This window comes from Mustelus asterias, chromosome 22 (assembly GCF_964213995.1).
Source record: "Mustelus asterias chromosome 22, sMusAst1.hap1.1, whole genome shotgun sequence".
Taxonomy (NCBI): Eukaryota; Metazoa; Chordata; class Chondrichthyes; order Carcharhiniformes; family Triakidae; genus Mustelus; species Mustelus asterias.
Window position 1 is genome coordinate 11,978,154 of NC_135822.1, and position 22,734 is coordinate 12,000,887.

Genomic DNA, 22,734 nt, shown 5'->3' on the forward strand with positions numbered 1-22,734 from the left:
AAAATGACAAAGTTCTAGGACTGGGGTGGAGTTGTTGGACTGATGGTTCCGGAAAGCACCCATTATCTGATATGGAAACAAGCTATCTGGCATGTGACACTGGCTTCTTTTAGGCAAGATATTTCAGCCTTTACCCTAATGGAGGCTGGCTGGGTATCGCAGGACGTTAAAGCTGTGATAGGAGCTGCTCACCCTGTTGCCCCAGAAACAAGCTACATGAAGGCAGTGTATGTGCCCCATGCAGACTGTTTTAGATAAGGTATTTATCGATTATCTGCCACTCGTGACTCCTTACAAGCCATGGTTATTAATAAAATAATCCATTGGCTGCGAAAGGATTTGGGACATCCTGAAACTCTGAAATTTGCTACAAAAGAAAGATATATTTGTGTTAATGATTATACCAAATTGGGTGGGAGGGTGAACTGTGACGAGGATGCAGAGATCCTTCAGCATGATCTGGACAGGTTGGGTGAGTATGCGAATCAATGGCAGATGCAGTTTAATTTGGATAAATGTGAGGTTACTCACTTTGGAAGCAAAAATAAAAAGGCAGATTACTAGCTGAATGGCTGTAAATTGGGAGAGGGGAGTGTGCAGCGGGACCTGGGTGACCTTGTGCGCCAGTCACTGAAGTAAGCATGCAGGTGCAGCAGGCAGTAAAGAAGGCAAATGGTATGTTGGTCTTCATTGCAAGAGGTTATGAGTACAGGAGCAAGGATGTATTGTTGCAATTAGACAGGGCCTTGGTGAGGCCACACCGAGAGCATTGTGTGCAGTTTTGGTCTCCTTTTCTGAGGAAGGATGTTCTTGCTCTCGAGAGAGTGCAGCGAAAGTTTACCAGGTTGATTCCGGGGATGGGGAGACTGATGTATGAGGAGAGATTGATTAAGTTAGAATTGTTTTCACTGGAGTTCAGACGAATGAGGGATCTCATAGAGACTCATAAAATTCTAACAGGACTAGACAGGGTAGATACGGGAGGATGTTCCCGATGGTGGGGGTGTCCAGAATCAGGGGTCACCGTCTGAGGATACAGGGTAAACCATTTAGGACGGAGGTGAGGAGACATTTCTTCACCCAAAGAGTGGTGAGCTTGTGGGATTCATTACCACAGGAAGTAGTTGATGCCAAAACGTTGAATGTATCCAGGAGGCGGCTGGATATAGCACTTGGGCGAACAGGATCAAAGGTTATGGGGAGAAAGCAGGATTAGGCTATTGAGTTAGACGATCAACCATGATCGTAATGAATGACGGAGCAGGCTCGAAGGGCTGAATAGCCTCCTCCTGCTCCTATCTTCTATGTTTCTATGTTTAATCACAAGATCTTGGAATCATTATGGATGAAGGACATTTGCCTAATTTTAGTTCATTAAAAAAACTCCAGTTTTCCCACTGCATCATCTGTTTTTTAAAGCAAATTCCAGGGATTTTGACTCAATGATCCTCCCTGGTGACCACTCCATATGTTGATTTTTTTTTTGTGAAGAGCTTCCCAATGTCAGTTCTGAATATGACTTTTATTAGTTTGTCCCCTTGTCATACTCTTGTCATTTAATTTAATTTTTTTTTACATTTCCTGTTTCTATTCTTGTAACCATCTCGAATGACTGCAGCCCATAAAGGATGCATCTACGAAGCAATTTTATACAAAGTTTAAGTTTCTCCAAAATGTTCCAGTTAATTTAAATATAAACTACACAGTTCTTAAAATAGACCTAACACTATGAACGGTGTGTTATTACAGAGCTCAAGGACTCATCTTTTCAGATAATCTTGTCTTTCCTTTCATACATGTAACACCCATTCTGGATGTCAGCTCAGGGCCCAACATTGGTTTATGTGGGGTCATTAAAGTGCATCATTATTAAAGTGGTGTCACGAGGAGGCAGCTGATATCACATTGTCTGCGTGCAGTCTGCTGCGGTGACTGTCCTTCTCAGCATGACTGTGTGATTCCCATATTCATGCCGCAGCAGTGGGTGAGTTGACTGACAAGTCCAGTTTGAATATATCACAATTCATACCCAGAGAAAAATGGAAAATTATAATGACAAGGTTCCCGCTCGCAAATTGTCAGTTATAAGCAAAAAGTGGTCTGTTTTGACATTCCATTTCGTCAAAGTTTATTTTTAACAATACTCACAGGTTTACATTATCAGGTTCAGGTAAAAGAAAAAGATTTTGATTGAAGTTGCATCTTGCCATGTGTCTTACAAACGCTGCAAAATATATTGCACATCGTGAAATGCTTTGCAGTACAGTCATTACTAGGCAAGGGCAGCAGCCACTGTGTACAGAGCATGGGTGGCACAGTGGTTAGCACTGCTGCCTTCACAGCACCAGGGATCTGGGTTCAATTCTAGCCTTGGGTCACTGTCTGCGCGGAGGCTGCATGTTCTCCCCGTGTCTGCATGGGTTTCCTCCAGGTGCTCCGGTTTCCTCCCACAGTCTGAAAGATGTGCTGGTTAGGTGCATTGGCCATGCTAAATTCTCCCTCGGTGTACCCGAACAGGCGCCAGATTGTGGCAACTAGGGGATTTTCATAGTAACTTCATTGCAGTGTTAATGTAAGCCTAATTGTGACAATAAATAAACTTTAAAAAGCAAAGATCCCACAAACGTGTGTGGTGAGTGATTAGTTCAGTCTGAATTTGGTTGCATTGGTTGAGAGAAAGGTGTCGGCCGGTACTCCCGCACTATTTCAAATTATGTTGTACATCTTCAGTATCCATCTATGTACCAGCAGTAGGGTCCTTGGTTTAACATGGTATCTGCACTGGAGTATCAGCCGTGGTTACATGTCCAGGTCCAGGAAATGAACACAATTTCTATTGATAGTTTCCATGACAAGTTCAAATCAGTAGCCTTGTTTATTATGAAAGGCTCAATAGCCTGGAGGAAAACCGGGAATCTGTTAAAGTGTATAAAATATCTTGCAGTTGGATAAATTCTTGAATTTTTCAATTCTTTTCCACACCAACGGATCAGATCTAAGCTCTGCGGTCCTGCCACATCCAGCCATGAATGGTGGTGGACAATTAAACAACTTGCTAGAGGAGAAGATTCCACAAATATCCCCATCCTCAATGATGGAGGAGCCCAGCACATCTGTGCAAGGGATAAGGCTGAAACATTCGCTACAATCTTCAGCCAGAAGTGCCTCCGGAGGTCCCCAGCTTCACAGATGTCAGCCTTTGCTAATTCGATTCACTTCATATGATACCAAGAAATGGCTGGAAGGCACTGAATACTGCAAAGGCTGTGGACTTTGACGATATTCCAGCAATAGTCCCATAGACTTATGCTCCAGAACTTGCCGCACCCCTAGCCAAGCTGTAACAGTACAGCTACAACACTGGCATCTACTTGCAATGTGTAAAATTGCACAGGTATGTCCTGTACACAGGAAACAGGACTAATCCAACCCAACCAATTACTGTCCCATCAGTCTATTCTCAATCATCAATAAAGTGATAGAAGGGGTCATCAACAGCACTATCAAGTGGCATTGAGTCAGCAATAACCTGCTACGGATGCCCAGTTTGGGTTCTGCCAGGGTCACTTAGCTCCTGACCTCATTACAATCTTGGACAAAAGAACTGGATGCCAGAGTGACTGCCCTTGACATCAAGGCAGCATTTGACCAAGTATGGCATTAAGGAGCCCTAGCAAAATTGGAGTCAATCGAAGTGCCAACCCTGATCAGGATTGGGGAGTGTGGCCCCTGAGATCTCCATGTGGTGGGCTGTGGATTAGGTTTATTGCTGTTTGATTGAGGCATTCTTTAAAGATAGCGCCCCGATCTCAGCGCAGCTGTGTGTTTGCCAGCATGTTGAGGCCCCACCCCTCTGCATGACAGCATGAATCACGCCCCTTTAATTTTTTTTTTGTCAAGAGTGTCGTAAGATCTGGAGAGAAAACCGAACGGTTTCTCTGGAGAGAAGCACCACTGGTTTTCTCACCAGAAACAAACTCTGCTATTTTATGGTAAGGTTCCCCGCAGAGTCTCATTTTGTTGATAATTTTGATGAGGTGATATTTAAATTGTCACATAATACGGGTAGGATGTCAATATATATATCTGGAGAGAGACACAGATGATGAGTTGGATGGTAGGCTGTTATTTTTAACTTTCCTGTGGAAAATGATATTGTATTGGATACATGAACATAGAGAACATAGAACAGTACAGCACAGAACAGGCCCTTCGGCCCACGATGTTGTGCCGAGCTTTATCTGAAACCAAGATCAAGCTATCCCACTCCCTATCATCCTGGTGTGCTCCATGTGCCTATCCAATAACCGCTTAAATGTTCCTAAAGTGTCTGACTCCACGATCACTGCAGGCAGTCCATTCCACACCCCAACCACTCTCTGCATAAAGAACCTACCTCTGATATCCTTCCTGTATCTCCCACCACGAACCCTATAGTTATGCCCCCTTGTAATAGCTCTATCCACCCAAGGAAATAGTCTTTGAACATTCACTCTATCTATCCCCTTCATCATTTTATAAACCTCTATTAAGTCTCCCCTCAGCCTCCTCCGCTCCAGAGAGAACAGCCCTAGATCCCTCAACCTTTCCTCATAAGACCTACCCTCCAAACCAGGCAGCATCCTGGTAAATCTCCTCTGCACTCTTTCCAGCGCTTCCACATCCTTCTTATAGTGAGGTGACCAGAACTGCACACAATATTCCAAATGTGGTCTCACCAAGGTCCTGTACAGTTGCAGCATAACCCCACGGCTCTTAAACTCCAACCCCCTGTTAATAAAAGCTAACACACTATATCATGCATTAAATGATGATAATTGTAAATGTAAATGAGTGGGACTGAGTTGAAAATAGATGAGCTTTGTAGAGTAAAGGGAATAAAGGAAAACCTTAGATTTAACCTGGTCAGGAGAACTGAGTGACAGTGGCATTGCAGTGTTAATGTCAGCCTATTTGTGACACTAGTAAATACACTTTAAACTTGCAGCTGTAGAGTTTTCTTAGTTCCAGGCACTTGTTCAACTGCAGGTGTTTCTGTTTGTGAGCTGTATTGAATATACATACGAACAGAAAAAATCCATTTACAATCGGAGTATGTACCAGATTATGGCATCAAAGGTCAGTTCTGTCATGTATGAGATGAAGATGATTGCGTCCTGATGTGAAACCATAATAATGGGTCTGTGCAGCCATCATCAATTAGATTACATGCAGTAAGGGTGGCAGGTAATTGAACAAACTTCTTTGTACTCTGCCATTTCAAGGGGGATACTGGCTTTTCTGAACCTTTTCCATCTTCTGCAAGAGCACAATTTCTGAAGCTAAGAAGCACCTTACCTGGTTTACACTGTCAGAATTTACCAGTGCGGTGCATGAGTACGGTTCCCTGTTTGGGTCACTGTGTTCTCAAGCCAACATTAAATTCGTAACTTAGGGTGGAATTTTGCCGTCCCGCCCGCCACGGGAATCGTAGCGAGTGGGACAAAAAATCCGGTGGACCATGGGGGCTTTCATCATAAGCCCCCATGGTCGGCTTATGATGAAAGTGAGGAGGAGTGGGATAGAGGGAAAGTTGGCCGATTGGATAGGTAACTGGCTGTCTGATCGAAGACAGAGGGTGGTGGTGGATGGAAAATTTTCGGATTGGAGGCAGGTTGCTAGCGGAGTGCCACAGGGATCAGTGCTTGGTCCTCTGCTCTTTGTGATTTTTATTAATGACTTAGAGGAGGGGGCTGAAGGGTGGATCAGTAAATTTGCTGATGACACCAAGATTGGTGGAGTAGTGGATGAGGTGGAGGGCTGTTGTAGGCTGCAAAGAGACATAGATAGGATGCAAAGCTGGGCTGAAAAATGGCAAATGGAGTTTAACCCTGATAAATGTGAGGTGATTCATTTTGGTAGGACAAATTTAAATGTGGATTACAGGGTCAAAGGTAGGGTTCTGAAGACTGTGGAGGAACAGAGAGATCTTGGGGTCCATATCCACAGATCTCTAAAGGTTGCCACTCAAGTGGATAGAGCTGTGAAGAAGGCCTATAGTGTGTTAGCTTTTATTAACAGGGGGTTGGAGTTTAAGAGCCGTGGGGTTATGCTGCAACTGTACAGGACCTTGGTGAGACCACATTTGGAATATTGTGTGCAGTTCTGGTCACCTCACTATAAGAAGGATGTGGAAGCGCTAGAAAGAGTGCAGAGGAGATTTACCAGGATGCTGCCTGGTTTGGAGGGTAGGTCTTATGAGGAAAGGTTGAGGGAGCTAGGGCTGTTCTCTCTGGAGCGGAGGAGGCTGAGGGGAGACTTAATAGAGGTTTATAAAATGATGAAGGGGATAGATAGAGTGAATGTTCAAAGACTATTTCCTTGGGTGGATAGAGCTATTACAAGGGGGCATAACTATAGGGTTCGTGGTGGGAGATATAGGAAGGATATCAGAGGTAGGTTCTTTACGCAGAGAGTGGTTGGGGTGTGGAATGGACTGCCTGCAGTGATAGTGGAGTCAGACACTTTAGGAACATTTAAGCGGTTATTGGATAGGCACATGGAGCACACCAGGATGATAGGGAGTGGGATAGCTTGATCTTGGTTTCAGATAAAGCTCAGCACAACATCGTGGGCCGAAGGGCCTGTTCTGTGCTGTACTGTTCTATGTTCTATGCACGGTTCTGGTGACTTCGGGCAGGAATTTCCGGTCTTGAGGTGAGCGCGGCCGGAAAATCCTGCCTTGAGTGTCCTCATGAGAGCAAAAGAATATCTTATCCAACCATATCGGGCTGCATCCAGGCACTCATTCAGATCAATTTCGTTACCTGCCAAACTGCTTTCTTCCACCTTCTACTGAATTAAGAATCCATTTATTTATTTGTTGAATGTTTCAAATCAAATACCTTAAAAGTGGCAGTATGTCCTGTATGATCAAGCAGTTCATTATCCAAAAGCAAAATACTGCAGATGCTGAAACCCTGATATGGTGAAAACACTGCAGAATTGTAGTCTCTACAAAGTTACTCCCAAATTCCAACAGGCTTACCTCCCCTTGTTTTTCTGATGTCTGGTATCCGTCAAAAGTTGCTTCCCTCAGTCCCCAAACTGACTTCCCCTGGCCGGGCATATTCCAGTGTCTCCTACACCCAGCCATGCCAGGGCGAATCTTCCATTGTCCTTAAATCTCTACAGGCTACATTTCTTTGACTAGAGAATAAGTTCTCACTAGCATTCTGTCAGGCGACTAACAAACAACAGACCTTTTCTTCACTTCATAGCAGCTGCTGTTTTTCTGTCACTCTCTCTCTGTCCAGGATCTTTGAGTCAGTGAGTCTGGTAACAGTAAGGCCAGCTGCCTTTGGCTCCAGATGTTCCAAGATTGGCACCTTGCTTTCAATAGGACTTGACCTGGGCCCCCTCTCCCACTGGCAACTAGGCCACGTGGGCTTCTTTTTAGACATAACTGTGGTAAGTCACATATACTTTTTCACTCTTCCATTTTGCCTGGAATTAAAAGAGTTTAAAACATAAATGTCCTCTAACATCCAGCTGTCCTAACAGATGCAAAATGCAAGTTGCTGTAGTTTTTGCATTTCGTTTGTACTTTTCTTAAACTAATAATTAATTTTCCTAGTTTCAAAGTTTGAACTTTGCCATATTCACATGGCTGATTTCCTGATAAACTGATTGAAAAATAGCTTGGATCTTATCTCCATGCCTTGCCTTCTAATCATAGAATCCCTACAGTGCAGAAGGAGGCCATTCGGCCTATCGGATCTGTACCGACTACAATCCCACCCAGGCCCTATTCTCGTAACTGCACATATTTACTCTGCTAATCCTCCGCACACTAGGGTCAAATTAGCATGGCCAATCCACCTAACCCGCACATCTTTGGACAGTGGGAGGAAACCGGAGCACCCGGAGGAAACCCACACAGACATTGGGGGAATGTGCAAACTCCATACAGTGACCAAAGCTGGAATTGAACTTGGGTTCTTGGTGAGGCAGTATTGCTAACCACTGTGCCACCATGCTGCCCATGTGCCACCGTGCTGCCCATCGAGGAGGGATATATCTCCCTCAGCTTCTCCAAACAAGCTCACTCATAAGACTCAGCACTCTCTTAAGCTCGTCCCTCACTCCCATCCATTGTTTTCCTTTCAACAATGCAGAAATACTCCCAACAATGGCGGAGTGTTTTGTAGAGTACTTTTCTTTGAACATATCAGTGGAGCAGAATGCTCAATTTAGCTTGGCAATTGCTGGCATGCTGTGAGATGATGCAACCTTTTTTCAATTAGCACTTCCAAATACTTTTTCTGCTTCATCACGTCTAACAACGTGCTATTTATTATGTAATTGCTTATACCACTTTCAGCATCAAACTGTAATCCATTACATCTCTTAATGTAAAATGCCATTTGCCAGTTATGTGCCCAGTTGCAAAATGACTATGAATTTTTAAATCTTTACTCCTCTCCTAGGAACACCCTGTTGAGCCACTCAACTTGGTGCCATCCACCAGCTTAATCAATCGACAGATGCTGCTTTTGTGAACATCATCAATAATTACTGCGAACCACAAGGTTCCCAGCAGAGATGCCGGGAAAGGTGCCACTGATTGCAATTGACCACTCAAACTATGCTCACTGATAACTACCATCTGGTAACTGATTGCCCCGTCAATTCATCGTCCAGTGTGATGCCTCATCTTGTTTCAGTGATTTTTCACACGAACCATACATCTCCTAGAATGGGCCACACTAAATGTTTTCTCCAAATCAAAATATGTATCCCTCACCTCCCCCATTGATGGGTATGACTTAACCTTTCCTTAATTATTATTTGCTTCTTATTCTGCTGAAATCCTAAAATTATCAACGAATGCATCGGTGCACTTGTTTGAAGATGCTCCGAAATTCCTGCGAAATCAACAGATTAGTAACTTGTTCAAATAGGAAAGGGAAGTGATAACGTGCTCATAATGTTGAGCATTTTATCACACTCTTATGAAACTCCAACATATAGGCTTTCAATCCATTATTGTCTTAATTATTGTCGAGTGCTTTGAAATTGCTTCCTTCATAATAGGCTCTGGCACTTTGTACTCTAATCATATCAAGCTAAAAGGCCTGTGATTCACAGAATCGTGTTTCTGCTTCTTTCAGTCTCTGAGTCGAGGGATCTTAATTTTAAGGCTTGCAATGGACTTGAGGACATTGCCTTGACTCATGCTTCAGTACAGTGCTGAGGGAGTGCTGCATCATCGTTTTGATCAGATATCTTGCTTGCTGGGTTGGATATAAGGCGGATGGATATATGAGGTGGCACAGTGGTTAGCACTGCTGCCTCAGAGCGCCAAGGACCTGGGTTCAATTCCTGGCTTGGGTCATTGTCTGTCGGAGTCAAATGTTCTCCCCGCGTCTGCGTGTGTTTCCTCCAGATGCTCTGGTTTCCTCCTACATTTCGAAAGACATGCTGGTTAGGGTGCATTGGCCAGTAACTTCATTGCAGTGTTAATGTAAGCCTACTTGTGACACTACTAAAGAAACTTAAACTTTAAATGAACTTTAAATATAAAAGATCCCATGATATTATTAAAACAAATGAGTAGGAGTACCTTGGCCAACATTCACCTCTCCGCCAGCAGCATCAAAAAACAGTGATCTGGTTATTTGTCAGCTTGCAGTTTGGGAGATGTTGCTGCACACATATTAACTGCTGCTATTACCAACATAGCAGCTTCTGCTGAACTTCAAGAATAAATAATTGACATTGAAACTGGCAGCGACTTGATGGGCTGAATGGCTGCCTCCTATGCTGCACAGATTGTATAATTCTGTGACACATTTTGAAACATCCTGAGGCCATGTTAAGTGACCACGTGAATGTAAATTGCTTCTTTTTGAAAACTGGGACCAAATTATCTTTCATCACACCCTCTGGTATCAGCCTGTATCTAATGACCTTCGTAACGTTTCATTAACCCCCATTCCATGCTTCTACCCTACCCTTTTCTGCTTTGGTACTCTAATGTTTTCTGTCTGCAGTGGAATTTGATGAAACATCAAAATCTTGTGTTTCTTACAGGGTAGTTCCATTATACATTTTGCAAAGGGCATTCCTTTTGCACTGAAATACCTCGGGGGTGGTTTGTGCTTGAGCAAGTGGGGTGGGACCACCTCAAGGAGGTAAGCGTCACGTCAACATCACGTGAACTGAAATGTAACTGCAGTCAGTGAAGAATGAAGTTTAATATATCTGCAGTTACCCAGTGCATTTCACTGCCCAACAACCTTTGAAACTTCAGCCGAAATTCTCCAGCCCTGTCCTCCATGGGAATTGCTTTTTAAAGTTTATTTATTCGTGTCACAAGTAGGCTTACATTAACACTGCAATGAAGTTACCATGAAAATCCCCTCGCCACCACACTCTGGTGCCTGTTCGGGTACACTGAGGGAGAATTTACCATGGCCAATGTACCGAACCAGCACGTCTTTCAGACTGTGGGAAGAAACCGGAGCACCCGGAGGAAACCCACGCAGACACACGGAGAACGTGTAGACTCCGCATAGACAGTGACCCAAGCTGGGAATCGAACCCGGTCCCTGGCGCTGTGAGGCAACAGTGCTAACCACTGTGCCACCGTGCCGCCTGGACAGGATGGAAAATTTGAAGGACCAGCACAAGGTCCATTGACTTTGAGAGGGAATTTGCTGCAGGAACCAGAAAATCCCGCCATCAATTTCAAAGATTTTTAAGTTTGGCAAAGTCAACTCTCATGTCAGACTTGGCCAGTATTAACCATTCACGCACAGCTTTCCATTTTTGCTGTCTGGAGAGCAAAGCAGAGCTGCCAGTATAACTTAAGCCTGCTGGCTACACATCAAACTCCTACAAATAGCATGACTACTTTTAATGACTATTTAATTGCTCACCATTGATTCCTCCACAAATTAGGATGTATAGCCTGCAGTTAAGATTGCAATCAACTTTCACTAAAATCAGAACTATTGGGCAAAGTTGCTGTGAACTGCTGCTATGCTTTGTTCCAGATTCATTGAATACAGTGACTTAGTGATTGCTGGATTTCAAATGCTGCACCTGCCAAATGTAACACCATCTTAAGGGATAGTAGCTCAGTGAGTACATTTTGCAGGATTCTGCTCCTGGTGCTGATATAATCCACTCCAGAATTCCCTGTGATCCATTTGAATCCATTTGTAAACTGGGAGAACCTAATTTTCTGATGTTCCCAACAAGTAAGGCTGCAGAACATGAACCTTGCCATATCAAATTCATCCGTGTGTGGAGATCCTTCCTGATCTACCTTTTAACCTGCTGCACCCAGGAAGAGTTAATCATCATCATCACCGTCAACCAGGACAAGGATGTCATGTTCCTCCAGTAGTGAGACAAAGCCCTTGGTGGTCTGAGTGCCCGTGTATAGAAATGGGATGACCACGATGAAGACTTTCATAAGGCCAAAGGAAGTCTTGACAGCTCTGGGTAATGATTTCCCTCTTTTCATAGAATCATCAAGCCTGGAAAGACGCCAGTCAGCCCCTCCTGCCTTTCCTGGCCCTCTGGAAGTGCAATCCAGTTAGCCCCTCTCTGTTTTTGTTTCTCTTTACAAAATTTGAAAATTGCTGTGGAATCTCCTTCCGCCACCTGTTTGGCCAATTCATTCCAGATCACAGCAACTCCCTATGTAAAAAAAACACTTCATCTCCTCTCTGTTTTGTTTGCCAGTCGCCCTAGATCTTTGTCCTGTGGTTACTGACCCTCCGGCCAGTGGAAAATGAATCTCCTTCGTTATTCAATTAAACCTCTTCGGAATCTTGAGCACCTCTTTTCAATCTTTCTCTGTCTCTCTCTCTCTCTCTCCCCCACCACCCCCCCCACCGCCCCCACCCCCCCAAAGCTTCTCTGCTATTAGAAGAACAAACCCAGTTTCCTTATTGAGGAGGCAATGGCCTAGTGGTATTATCGCTGGACCATTAGTCCAGAATTCAACTAATGTCCGGGTTCGAATCCCACCATGGCAGATAGTGGAATCCGAATTCAATTAAAAATATATTGGAATTAAGATATTAAGAAATATCTGGAATGAAGAATCTACTGATGACCGTGAAACCATTGTTGATTGTTGGAAAAACCCATCTGGTTCACTAATGTCCTTCAGGGAAGGAAATCTGTTGTCCTTATCCAGTCTGGTCTACATGTGACTCCAGAGCCACACTAGTGTGGTTGACTCTCAATTGCCCTTGGGCAACTAGGGATAGGCAATAAATGCTGGCCAGCCAGCGACGCTCATGCCCCATTATTGAATAAAAAAAATATTTTCACATAACTGAAGCTTCTCATCCATTTCTACATTTTGTTCCAAATTCAGAGTAATTTCTGCTTCCCTCCCTTTTTCACGAAGCCACACTGTCTCTTGCTGAAGTAATTGCACATCAAACTTTGTTCCAGGACCCCGTAGCGTTTCCTGCTTGTTAACTCGCATCTGCTCTTGAGACCTTCCACATATTCAAGTCAAGTCAAGTCTTTCAGTAACTAGGTATGATGATTCTGAATATACTTTTGCACCCTTGTTGGGGAGAAATAAATCAGAACTAAAATACAACAATAAATAGATACAAGCACACCTACACGCATCTACACTTTCACTAACAAGCTCAGTACGGAAGCTGTTTATTATGATTCCATTGCTCTCAGTGTAACAAAAAATCATTATTCAAGTGATTCATGGAAAAACTAAGAACTTCTGTCATGGAAAATTATAGGTGATAAGATCCAAGTACTCGATTTGCAGGGAGTACAAAATTATTCTCAATTAACCATATTATTTCCTCTAATCTGTCACGTACTGCATGTTGTGTCATTTCCTGAGCAGTAGTTGTGGCCAGGGCTTGACTTCCAGCATTTTTTAAGTACAGACTGCCTGTTGAAGCAAAATTTAAATGTCAGGTTCAACCCTTGTAACAGGAGGGCTGATTTCCCCAATCGGGTGCTCGCAGCACTGGTCAGAGCCTCTTGGAAGAATTGTTTGGAAATGTGCAGATTTCAAATCCCTAACTTTACTTTAAAATAACAGAAAAATTCAGAAGAGAGAGTGGGGGTCCCTGCAATTTCTTAAGGTGTGCTCCCTAGGCACACAATCCCACACCCTCAGCGCCTGATTGAGGATTTGGCTCATTTTGGCACTGTCTGCTTCCAGATTTATCTACGTCGTTCCTCCCCTCCTCTTCTCAAAATGTTAGCTTGATGATGATGATGACTGTTATTACCCTGCTGACATTGACTGCAAACACCAAGAGTCTGTACATGTGCAGCATCACGTGGAAGTATAGACTTTTTAAATTCCTTCACGAGACGTAGATATTGCTGGCTAGGCCAGCATTTAGAGTTATAGACTCACAGAGATATACGGCTTGGAAACAGGTCCCTTGGCCCAACTCATCCATGCCGAGCAGGTTTCTTAAACTGGACTAGCCCCATTTGCCTGCATTTGGCCCTCCTTCCTATGGCAGGGCAACCAGAATTGTACGCAGTACTCCAAATGTGGCCTTACCAATGTCTTCGCAGTAGTTGGAAGGAAAATATGACAAAAAAGAGGGAACGCAAAAGCCACAGTCTCCCCTATACCATTCTCCTAAAAGGCAACCTAGCTCACTGCTTACTCCAAAATATCGTAAGAAATTTGAATAGTAGGTCATTCGGTCCCTTGAACCTGGATCCACGTGCATTGTGACAACAAAAAAACTTTAAAAGCCACTGGTGCCAGCACATTTCCTCAATAGTTTCCAGCTCATTGGAGTGCTCTCAGTTGTGGATAGTGAATAATGTACTCCAAACAGAATTATTCAGCAGTTTAATTGTCCTTGAGAAGATGGTGCATTCCATGTTGTGAGGATAGATGATTTTTTTCTAATCTTTTTGGAAAAGTTGTGCTATTCTATAAAGAAGACTGAGTGCCTATGTAAATGATTTAATTAAACTGGGAAATGGTTAATAGAGACAACTTGCCTTTGAGAGTTGAGAGATAAAAGGGGTAAAGATGCTAAATGCATGTATTCATAATAAGAGGCCATGGTTTATAAGTAAATAGGGTGGGTTTAGAAATTTGCAGTAGGAGATAGATAGGGACTTGACTTTTCAGCTGTTAAATTTCAAAGGGCAGGGGGATATGGGACTTTTACGACTTACAAAGGTTTCATAAGTAAACAAAGAAAGATTATTCAATTTTCTGGAAAGGCTATAGGAAGACATGAAAGTTTTTTTATATTTTGGAAATGTTAGGCAGACTTTTACCGGCACGTCCACCCGAGACTCGCACAATCCCGCCCGAGGCCAACGGAGAATGCCATTCCCCGAACCTCGCCAGCCTTCGGAATCAGGGCGGGCGTGCCAGTAAAATTCCAGCCATTGAGTTTGAAGAGACGCTGAGGACAATGGAATCAGGTGAAAGGGGAAAACGATATTTAAGGAAGAATGTTAATGTTGGCTGTGTGGGCGAGATATCCTGAGACCAGGTCTGTGCTGGGAGAAGATGCAGAAGCCGAAGCAGCATGTCCAGAAACCAGAAAAGTCTTTGTTTTAGGAAGCAATCTTGTTTCAGAATTTTCTTGGATTTCCACAGCAGAGTGGAAAAGTTTGAGAAGTCGTGTGGCATAGCTTTACTGAAGTGATAGCAGTTTTGCCTCAGATAATATTACTGGATTTTTAGAGTTAAAAATCTATAAGGGAGTGTTGCCAAGAGGTGCTTACTTGTCATAGAATTATATAAGTCATACAGCACAGAAATAAGCCCATCAGCCCACGATGTCTATGCCTCCCATCAAATACCAATCGATACTAATACCATTTATCAGCACTTGAACCGTAGCCTATTATGCCTTGGTGATTCAAGTGCTCATCCAGATGCTTCTTAAATGTTGTGAGAGTACCTGCCTCCACTACAGTCTCAGGCGACACGTTCCATATGTGCATTCTGTGTGTTGTGACCAAGTGTGTTCTTTTGGGGATGTTTTGTAAGACTATCTTAATTGTGCAATTTTAATCTTGTGTGATTAAGTTTTCTTTTCTTTTTGTTAATAAATCTTTTAATTTTTAAAACCCCAAAAGTGTTACTGGAATTCTGTGTCTCTGGGATCAGTAAGTTTCTCCTCATTTTCAGAATACAAAAAAAAAGTAATGATCTGTAATCAGGGGCTTGTTAGGGTGCAGAAGGAGGGCATTTGGGCCATCATGTTTGCGCTGGCTCTCCGGATGAGCATTATAACATAGTGTCCGTCCCTTGCCTTTTCCCCATACCTCTGCAAATCCTTTCTATGCAAGTAATCATCTAATGCACACTTGAATGCCTCAATTGAACCTGCCTCCATCAGACTTCCAGACAGTGCATTGCAGACCCCAACCACTCATAATGTAAAAAAGTTTTTTCTCACATCACATTTGCTTCTTTTGCAAATCACTTTAAAAATCTGTGCACTCTCATTCTCGATCCTTTTTCGAGCGGGAACAGTTTCCCCCTATCTACATTGTCCTCCTCAGGATTTTGAACATCTCTATAAAATCTCCTCTTGGTATTCTTCTCTCCAAGGGGAACAGTCCCAACCTGTCCAATCTATCCTTATAACTGAAGTTTCTTATCCCTGGAACTATTCTTGTCAACGTCTTCGGCACTCTCTCCAATGTATTCACACCCTTCCCATAGTATGGCGCCCAAAACTGCGCACAATGGGCAGGATTTTCCGGCCTCGCTCGCCCCGAAATCCCATCTGAGGTCAACGGACCGTTCCATGGTCCGCTCCTTGCCCACTCCGATCCCCATGCCGGGCGTGACAGTAAAATTCGCCCCAGTATTCCAGCTGAGGTTTTGTATAGGTTCAGCATAATTTCTTTGCTTTTGTGCTCTATGCCCCTATTAATAAAGCCCAGAATACTATATGCTTTGCCAACTTCGATCTTCACCTGTCCTGCCACCTTCAATGATCTTCAATGATAATACAAGTTTCCCTCTGTGACGTCACTTGCTTAGCAAATACCATCTGCTGTGGTTGTAGCAATGTGATGTGGAAACACCACAGTGCTGTTAGAAAGGGAGTTCCAGGATTTTGACCCAGCAACAGTGAAGGAACAGTGACATAATTCCAAGTCAGGATAATGTGTCGTTTGGTGTGGAACCTGCAGATCGTGATGTTCCCTTCTAGGACTCTTAGATGGTAGTGCTCGTATGTTTGGAAGGTGCTTATCAAATTGTTGCCATTGATTCTGTACTCGTCTGGAAGATACATCGTAGAGATTCCCCAGAACACAATTCCTGAGCATTCAGTGAAATAATAAAAAAATCAATGTTATGCTTTTTTTGCTGTAAAAACCTTTGAAAAAGTTATATCTTGTTAAAAAAAGTATAACCTGATTTTTAACAGCAGACTAAGTTCATAATTACTACTGAACTTCCTCACCGACCCTGAAATACTAACTTTATGGATGCGGAATGTCAGATTTATCTATTATAATAAAGTCGCATGATTTTATGCTAAAGTCACATGAAATTAAAATTCTTAAAACTGTTTATTTACGATATTTTAGCTTCTATCTTAATCCAATTATTTATTTTGCTATCTGAAAAACTAAAGTGAAAATGGAAGATAATCAGTGTTTACAGCTTACTGGTTTGCTGTCTGCAAATACTTGGATGTGATTGGATGCTTATCCTGCTTGCTGACATCACTGGTGCTGCATGCCTGGAGATCTCTTGACTTGGCACCAGATTTAAACTGCCTTCAGGAAAGGGGAAAACCATGCCATAGACATCGTTAGATCTTAGGCGGCACAGTGGTTAGAACTGCTGCCTCACAGCGCCAGGGCCCGGGTTCAATTCCGGCCTCAGGTCACTGTCTGTGTGGAGTTTGTACATTCTTCCCAGGTCTGCGTGGGTTTCCTCCGGGTGCTCCGGTTTCCTCCCATGGTCCAAAGATGTGCGGGTTATGTTGATTGGCCAAGGTAAATTGCCACTTGGTGTCAGGGTAAATACATGGGCCTGGGTGGGATTGTTGTCAGTGCATGCTCGATTGGCTGAATGGCCTCCTTCAGCACTGTAGAGATTGTATGATTCTATCTCTGTGATCAGTTTTCTTTGAGGTCAGCAGTGAACACTTGCTTTTCTTCACAGTAAAATCCAGCCCGGAGACTCTTGCTAAAGCACTGCTCCACACTTGCACGAGATATCATTTTGGTTTTGAATGACAGTCTGAAACAGGTGACATCAGCACAGTTTCCTATTATACACCTCTCCCAGTTTTTTCCGTTTAATTTTCAATGCCAATATTCATGAGCAGAATTGTGGAGGGTGCCTGTCAGGAACTGTACCCAGGAGTAGCCGCACCTCTGTCAAGAAAATAATATGAATATCATATGAAAAATTGCAAGTCCCAACTCTTGAGTCTTCCATACCTCAACCAATTTAAGATGGTGTTGCTGCTGATTCCTACAGCATCACATGTTGTTCTTTTCAGTTGTCATGCTGACTGGGGAGTGTTAATTAGAAAATCTATCACTGTGGATAAAAGGCTGCATTTCCTTTTCACCATGTTTTATTGGTGTTAACTTCATTTCAGTGCCAGACTTGATGGATACGCCGTTGCGGAAACATGAGCGGATTGGAAATGAAAGGCTCACTGCCAGCCGCAGAATCAGGGCAGTGGTAGTGTCGCGCTGCCTCTGAGCTATGCTCACTTTCACTCAGTTGTTAGCTCTCTCGATTTTATTTATTATTGTCACATGTATTAACACAGTGAAAAGTATTGTTTCTTGCGCACTATACAGACAAAGCATACCGTTCATAGAGAAGGAAGGGCGAGAGTGCAGAATGTAATGTTACAGTCATAGCTAGGGTGTAGAGAAAGATCAACTTAGTGCGAGGTAGGCCCATTCAAAAGTCTGATGGCAGCAGGGAAGGTAAGAGATTTAATTAGAGCATACTAGGGCTGGGGTCTATTGTGGGGGGGTGATCGGGAGGGGACCAGCTTGGGCATTGGGAGAGGGAGGAGGAGTACAATCAGACTGGTCATCGAGATGGGGTGGTTCGGGGCTGGTCATCGAGATGGGGGAGGGTCGGGGCTGGCCATGGGGGGGGGGGGGGGTGTTGGGGCTGGACATCGGTGCTGGCCCGGGGAGGTACGGTAGGCCAGCGATCAGGGGGGTTGTGGGGCTGACCAGCGATTGGAGGCCAGCAATCGGGAAGCCAGCAATGGGAGCCACTGCACATGCACCGATCTCTGCACTGACAGGCCGCCGCATGCACAGTGGCCCACTCAGCACTATGCTGCCTGCCTCTCGGGTGGTAATAGGCCCCACCCCCTACTTACCAGAGTGAATCATGCTGAAGCACTCTGCATTGCACAGTGTCAGAGGTTAGTTCTGGTAAGTAAGCCCAAAAGCCAGACGGGAGAACAGGAGTATTATACTAAGTACTTAGGTTTTTTTTGGGAGAATCCCGGCCACGGTTTTTTGAGCCAGGGCTCCATTCTGGTATCTTCCCGTCCAGTTATCACACCAACTGGAATCATAACACCCTCCTCTCCGTAACGTTGGTAATGTTTTTGTTTGATGATGGATAGTTCATAGCTTGATGACCTATGACCTGTGACCTTTGCAGTGGTGTAATAGATATTTTGGTCACCTGACATAAATAGCTCAGAAAGGACACATTAATGGTGGGACCAATGCAACAAATTGGAGCAATCCTCAGCTCGGCTTGGTTCACTGTTCCTTTAGAGGCTGCATAAGCATGAATTCTGCATTACAATTCTTGATCAGTTCATCCGGTTTGGTATGAAATTATCCTTTCAGCCTGTTCCCATGTGGCTACTGCTTCATTGATTGGTTTGCATCATTAGGAATTTTATTGACTGTTGTCTCAAGGCTTTGTCAAATTCTGAAAAGGCTGTTACCAGGAGTTTGCACAATGCCGGCAAACCTGGCAGCAGTTGTATGGCTCATCAGTTTAGCAACTGATTTCTGTGATTCACCAGCATCATGTGAGTGCATGCAACTCTCTAACGCTGGTGAATTATTCAAGTTGTTTGAGAATTCTGTCAACCAAAAGAACAAGAATTTAAACTGAAAAGAGATAGATTTAGCTGGGATGCACTGCCTTATTGACTGACTTATTGAAACTAACGATTGAGGGAGTTGTAGAGACAAGACACTTAAATATCTGCAAGGCAAAATTGGACAAATATCTTGAAGGGAAGCACATGATCGGTTACAACAGTCAGATCCAATCCTTTGCTCGCCTAATAGACACATCAAGGGTCATCAAATAACAGCAAGTCCTGGCTGATTTCCCCCATCCCACCTATAGAGAGTCTTTATCACTCGACAGATCAGCAAACACTGACCAGGGGAACTGAACCTTTCTGAACTCTTTTGGTCAACAGCCGACCGGACAATTTTCTTGGTAAAATATACATTTTAACCATAACACTTTAATCACTTACCTTCTGGGAGCAAGGAACATTCCGTGCTGAGGAGAGGATAAATAGAGAGCCAGGCTCAGGGCCTTCACTCACCTTCTGGGAGCGAAGGCATCTGGACCTGCGAGGGACATACTGTACTGAGGAGAGGATAAATAGCGAGCCAAGTCGCTTGGAGGATGAGATCAGGGAGTTAATAGTGGGGAACACAGAAATGGCGGAGATGCTAAATCAATGTTTTGCCTCAGTTTTCAAGATGGAAGACATTAGTACCATCCCAACAGTAACAAGTAATACAGAGAACAAAAGAACAAAGAACAGTACAGCACAGGAAACAGGCCCTTCGGCCCTCCAAGCCTGTGCCGCTCCTTGGTCCAACTAGACCAATCGTTTGTATCCCTCCATTCCCAGGCTGCTCATGTGACTATCCAGGTAAGTCTTAAACGATGTCAGCGTGCCTGCCTCCACCAGAGGAAATGGAAAGGGAGGAACTGAGAGCAATCATCATCAATAGGGAAATAGTACTCAACAAACTATTGGGATTGAAGGCAGACAAGTCCCCATGGCTGATGGCCTACATCCTAGGATATTAAAGGAAGTGGCAGCGGGATCCATTGGTTATAATATTCCAAAATTCCCTGGATGCGGGAAAAGGATTGGAAAAATGCTAACGTAATGCCCTTGTTAAAAAAGTGAGGGAGGCAGAAAGTAGGAAACTACAGACCAGTTAGTTTAATGTCTGTCATTGAGAAATTGTTAGAATTGATTACTAAGGAAGTAATGACAGGACATTTGAAAAGTCAAAACACAAGCCATCAGAGTCAGCATGGTTTTATGAAGGGTAAATTGTGTTTGACTAATTTGCTAGAGTTCTTCGAAGATGTAACAAGCCAAGTGGATAATGGGGGTCCTGTAGATGTAGTATATCTGGACTTCAGGAAGGAGTTTGACAAGGTGCCGCACAGAAGGTTAATACACAAGGTAAGATCACATGAGGTTAGGGGTATTTCATTAGCTTATGTAGAAGACTGGTTAACTGACAGAAGGCAGAGAGTTAGGATAAATTGGTCCTTTTTCTGTTTGGCAAGATGTAACTAGTGGTGTTCCACAGGGTGCAGTCCTTGGGCCCCACTATTTACAATCTATATTAATGACTTGGATACAAGGACAGAAGATTCCACAGCCACATTTGCAGATGACACTAAAATAGGTGAGATAGTAAGTTGCAATGAGGAAATAAGAAATGGATGTAGATAGATTAAGTGGGTGGGCCAAGTGAGTGTTGGAGCTTTTCTCAGAGATCCTGGGTAAAGACATTTCTTTATTTCCCAAGCTTGGTTCAACCCAGCGAGGGAGGGTGATTTTGGTTACAATCCAAAATCCCTCAAAAAGTACTTCACTCTCAGTATTACAACTATACAAATTTCAAAAGTCATTTGCCCGCCTTTCTGCTCACCCCAGCCAGGTGTGAGACAATCATTATTGGTATGGATTATTTACCTTGACCAATAGCATTTACTCATGGGACTGCGTGATTAGTTCATGAACTTTAAGAGTTTCTCACAGTTTCTCAAGACTTTACCTTATCTTGTTTAATGTATCGTCTATTCCTTTAGCCTATCTGAGAACTCAAAGAACACCTAGAGACGCTGATAAGAATTGCTTTTTTTTCCCTGCACTCAGTCGCTGTATTGTTCCAAAGAATGTGGTTCTTTTTACTTGAGTAAATCCCATCATGCCTTAGAGCATTGTGCTATTGACCAAGATATATGCTTTAAGAACCATAGAATCTATGGCACTGAGACGGGCCCTTCAGCCCAAACTGGTTCAAGCCAACCAAAATGCCCACCTAAGCTCACCCCATTTGCCTGCATTTGGCCTATATCCATCTCAACTTTTCCTATCCATGTATCTGTCCAAATGCCTTTTAAATATTGTCAATGTCCCTGCCTCAACCACTTCCTCCAGCAGCTCATTCCACATATGTATCACCCTCCATGTTAAGAAGTTGCTCCTCAGGTTCCCATTAATTTTGTCCCCTCTAAACTTAAACCTATGCCCTCGAGCTCTCAATTCTCCAACCCTGAAAAAAAGACTATCCATGTCTCTCATGATCTTTTATACACCTGTATAATATCACCCCTCCTACACTCCAAAGAAAAAGGTCCTAGCCTTTCCAATCTCTCCCTATAACTCAGCCCTTGAATCCTGGCAACATCCTTGTAAATCTCTTCTGCACTCTCTCCAGTTTAATAACATCTTTACTATAGCAAGGTTACCAAAACTGAACACGATACTCTACAAAACTTCTTCTGTTTTAATACAGAATATTTAGAAATACATGTCCAAATTCTCTAACAGTGGTTATATGTGTCTCCTTTGTAAGATATATTCCAGGCACTTTGTGACTTCACTCTAAATTAATCTATTCTGATTTGTTAGATTTTTCGTCCCAGGTTATTCTGAACCTCCTCTTACAATGGCAGATGACGTTTAACATGGATAAGTGTGAGGTTAAGCATTTTGGTCGGAAAAATAGATAGGCAACCTATTATCTAAATGTAGACAGACTTTGGGGTGCTTTGGTGCAGAGGGATCTGGGTGTCCTTGTGCATGAATCTCAGATAACTGGTATTCAGGTGCAGCAGGTAATAAGGAAAGCTAATGGAATTTTGGCATTTATAATTAAAGGAATAGAGTATAAAAGTAAGAAAGTGTTCCTGCATCTATTGGTGAGACTGCGTCTGGAGTACTGTGTACAGTTTTGTTTCCCTTATTTGAGGAAGAATGTAGTGGCACTAGAGGCAGTTCAGAGGAAGTTCACTAGATTGATTCCAGAGATGAGGGGTTTGTCTTGTGAAGAGAGATTAAGCAGTTTAGGCTTATACTCTCTAGAGTTTAGAAAAATGAGAGGAGATCTAATTGAGGTATATAAGATGATAAAAGGTATTGACAAAGTAGACATAGAGTGGATGCTTCCTGTTGTGGGGAAACCTAGAACAGAGGTCGTAGTTTAGGATAAGGGGTAGCAGAGATGAGGAGAAACTACGTCTCTCAAAGGGTGGTGAATCTGTGGAATTCGCCACCCCAGAGTGCAGTGGATGTCAGGACATTCAGTAAATTTAAGGAGGAGACAGACAGATTTTTAATTAGTAATAGGTTGAAGGGTTATGGAGAATGGGCAGGAAAGTGGAGTTGAGGTTGAGATAAGATCAGCCATGATTTTATTGAATGGCGGAGCAGGGTCGAGGGGCTGAATGGC

General features: G+C 43.3%; 1 protein-coding gene across 5 annotated transcripts in view; it reads left to right on the plus strand.

Moving 5' to 3' along the window:
* The window catches only part of acot7 (acyl-CoA thioesterase 7), a 260,402-nt gene that overhangs the window by 198,677 nt on the left and 38,991 nt on the right, over positions 1–22,734 (plus strand). The window lies entirely within an intron of this gene.